Source organism: Triticum aestivum, chromosome 3D (assembly GCF_018294505.1).
Source record: "Triticum aestivum cultivar Chinese Spring chromosome 3D, IWGSC CS RefSeq v2.1, whole genome shotgun sequence".
NCBI classification, from domain to species: Eukaryota; Viridiplantae; Streptophyta; class Magnoliopsida; order Poales; family Poaceae; genus Triticum; species Triticum aestivum.
The window spans coordinates 306,046,177-306,050,493 of record NC_057802.1 but is presented as its reverse complement, the minus strand read 5'-3'; the positions used below and the strand labels follow the sequence as shown (position 1 = coordinate 306,050,493).

At 39.4% G+C, this 4,317-nt stretch overlaps 1 long non-coding RNA gene across 1 annotated transcript; it reads right to left on the bottom strand.

Moving 5' to 3' along the window:
* Positions 1-309: 309 nt before the first annotated feature.
* On the bottom strand, positions 310-3,856 carry LOC123074535 (uncharacterized). The gene is made up of 2 exons (XR_006436006.1): positions 3,424-3,856; positions 310-539 (listed from the first exon to the last, which is right to left on the bottom strand). It is a non-coding gene; the product is annotated as an uncharacterized lncRNA (long non-coding RNA).
* Positions 3,857-4,317: the final 461 nt, after the last annotated feature.

Here is a 4,317-nt window from a genome sequence, read left to right as displayed (position 1 = left end):
GACATTGTAATCTCAACATATGATGGGGAGCTCTAAATTTGAATTTGAAACTTATAAAACAAAAAAATTCAAAACAAATAAACTGGGAGAGAGGGAGTATACCGTAGGATGTGTCCCATACGAAACAAGTCCCCTGGTTTGTCACCTCGAAGGTGCAGTTAGAAAGGAGCACAACGACTTCGTACTCGTACGGCAATAAATCGGCCGCAAACAGCATGGTCCACCTTTGACCGTGTGAGAACCTAGAATTAACTTCCAGACCCTCCTGTGTATATTTGTCAACCCCAGGATCATTGTTGACAACACAGCGAAATGATATCATCGCACAATACGTAAAAGGTATTACAAATTTAAATATATCTTGCCACAAGGCATACCTAGAGAAATGTCTCATGATATTTATTACATTCAGAAAAACAGCGGAAAGTACAATGCGTAGCGACTCCATCTCAGCCACAGGCAGTCGATGTAGTCCACGTGACCTCACTCTTACGGGTCGCCATAGTAGTCGTGGTCATCACCTTCGTCTTCATGTAACTCTGTTGTCAACAAAAGTATTGCCATGAGTACATTACGTACTCAACATGCCTCCCTCGGGGAAGGTCCTAACAGCTACATGTGGCTTTAAAGGAAGGTTGTATGGCTCATTTGCATAAAAGCTAATTTTGTTTGAAAACAATATATCAGTTGGATGAAAGCAGTTTTAATGAAAACATGTTTTTATCTCCAGAATAACTTCCATCAAAGTGAGGATCCTCGATCAACTCACACTCTTTATAGGTTCCAAGAATAGGGGCAAAGAGGGAATAAGCAAGACAGGTCCTGTATGTCAAGAAAGATTCATGTGTCATCCATGAACGTGGACACGGCTATTCGAATAGTTTTACACTCTGTAGAGGTTGTACACTTTACCCACACGACACAACCCCGACTTGTTGCCACTAGCCGTCGCTAGCGTAGTACACCATTTGGTATATCAGCAGGGAGATTGTGATGAGGTCTTTGGACCACAAGCAAGACCATGGCGTCATTGCAAGTAAAAATTAACCACAAATAAATATTTAGACACTTCTAAATATTTATAATGGCTAACATCAAGGAGAGTCAAACGTCAATCACAACAACTATTGGGAACACTTCTATATAACAAGATTAACTCAATACTATGGTGAAGCTCATTAAACAACTAAATGATAAGACACATATCATACAAGGCATGTGAGTCTAGAATCATATAAAGGTCTTATATAATAACACAAGCATCAAACATACATGATAAAGGTAAGACGTTACACTAGAACGCACTCTTTAAAATAAGAAGAACATATATCCAATAACCACTGGCAACAAGATTATCAGCACATACTTAAACAACAGAGCAAACTATGCAACTGAGCATACAAGGAAGGCACATCTCAAATAACATGAAAGGTAACTATCCTAAACATGAGATGAACTATTGCATCAAGTATACAACACGCATAATACTAATGTGAGATAGGTCAAGCACAACACAAGTACAACTATAACACATGGAACATCATAAGACAGGGAAGATCACCTGCATGAACGACATCTAGATATACAACAATGCAACAACTAGATACAAATGTATAATGCTAAGTATGAATGATCATCACACAAGATGCCAAAGTATGATACTAATAAAATACAACTCACAACAATGAGATAACTTAGTTGATATCAACTAACATATGACTATCAAGCATGGCAATATCACACAACCCTACATACCAGTTATGACAAATAAGAACATTGAGTAAGCATACTAGCATGTAAGCAATAATAATAGATCATGGAATCGACATCAAGCAATGCACCATACTGGCATGAATAACATGAACAAGGTCCTGACATGCCTTCTCTATCTAGTACAATAACCTACAACTCCAATACTTCAAATTGACAACTAGGCATCATACAACACATGGATTGGTGCACACACGCTACACAGTCTAGTCATGAAATCACAACATCGAGTGTGATATTGATCAAGCATCAAACTTACTTAAGCATATGAAACCATAAACTATTAGGAAGTATATATTAACAAACAAGGCTAACCATATTTGCACAATCTTACAATACAAGTAAACAATCCTATACTACATGGTAGCTATGACACAGCATGCACTCTACTTTGAGTCAATGCTAACATGGCATGGCAATCAACTAAGCATGCAAAGCTACCATTGTAGGTAAATGAAACATGTAGGATAATGAACAAGATGTAGTAAACTAAATCATTTGAAGCAAGCATAAACTATATGTAGCAATACAAATCTAAAATGTGACATAAAGCAACCAACTAATCTTGGATAACAAACATCTAAGAAATGAAAAACACTACACTGTAAAAACGCAATCCTCACACTCTACCGAAGTAATGATCTCCATGCATGGTAACACATAATATAAATGCAAAACAATAGACCTACAACAGGTAATATGACTATGGTCGATAACATACCAATTCATAACCAATAGTAATAAAACTAGGTAACACAAATAATTGAAATAAACATCACCTAGAGTATCGCATGATATAATTTCAAAACGACAAGTACACATGCAACAAGGATGTAGTCAATGTATAAAATATACCTAAGGTATCTTCATGCTAGAGAATAAACTAAACTAAATAAAACATGAAGTATTCATGACTAGATAGATGAATAAAGCAACACCTAGAAAATTCTAAAGAATTATACCAAAATTTGTACGCATGCACACAATAAGTTTCGAACATTACCAAAATAATAAAAAATAGATTACAATAAAGATGATCCAAATCTAATTAAAATAATAACACCCGACAAGCATGTACACCAATCAACTCGTACACATGGTAAGAATTTGCAAAGACTTGTACAGAGACATATCATAGGACTACGCGCACACCAAAGAAAAATACCATCAATATCATACTATATTTGACAATTTAAATAATCCTACAAATACGTCTAAGAAATCACATGACACTCTCTGTAAAAATATATGAGATGATTAGCATGCACTCCTAACATTATAAAATATTTAGGAGTAACTTCTAGACATGTCAGGAACATGCAATAAAATAACATATTAACATAAAAGTTAACCGGACAAGAAACCCACTTGAATTTTACCCAAAACAACTATGATTAAAACCACCCCACAACACACTTATTATAACGACAATCTAAATATACCGCCGAGTTCCTATGACCAAAACTATCATTTCATATGTTGACCTCAAGACCATCCGACGAATAGAAAACAAAAAAGATATGTCGTTGCCACCGATCGATCTTGGTTTCGGACACACGCGGCCAATGACATAGATAGGTTGAAACATGATGTCCATGAGGTACTACGAGTGATGCTGAGAAGGTGTGCAATACGAATTGGACAGTGGCTCACCGGGTTTGACGGTACGTTGCGACGAACTTGATTAACAGTGTACGCGAACATGCAGAATTCTCCGTGTGTGATCGATCGATGGGACGCGTTCCTTCTTCCCTGAATGGAATGATGGTGTGGAGGGGAACCTTCTGGCGCAAGGGCATGGATGGGGATGGTCTCCTTCAATGGAATCGAGGACTGACGTCCATGGAACACCGTTTCTTTGGGAGGAGTTCTCTGGGAGGATGGAGAAGAGATGGCAGAGGGCCGAGGGAAACGAGGGAGGAGATTGAGGCGCAGGTCCCTGTGCGTTTGGAAACGATGGACACTTACGGAAATTATGGAGGAGGGCAGGAGGCAGCTTCATGCGTGAGTGCTTGGTAGTTTCTCTTCCTGTACATATGTTTATCTTCCTGTAGGTGCTAGAGTACAGAGGAAGGAGAGGCGTCGCTTGGTTGGAAGATGGGCAAGTGGAGAGAATTAAGGCAAGGGAAGAGTCAAGGAGAGGGAATTAGGGAGACAACAGTGACTCTCTGTGCGTTTTATCTGTGTATGCACGAGAGGTTTATGTGGGGGGCAACTAGTATAGGATCTGGGTTGTAGGTGCGATCATACGATCTGCCAATGTGGGCCTTTGGATGTGTAATGAGTGGCTCACATAGGCTCAGGTGGGATTTGCAGAACTTTCGTGGTACATTTTGCATTTACATCCTTGAACAAGACACGCTTTTGTGAAAACCTCCTCCGGATAGAGCCATATGTCCCGTCCTCCAACCCTAGGATCAGGAGATTCTCTCCCCGCCGCCGCCGATGGCCAGGAGGATGTGGCGACGCACTGATGCCCACCTGTTCCTTGAAGGATCACCGGCGTCGCGCTCCTCAAAGCAACTGCAATGGACGGCGAAAATCAAT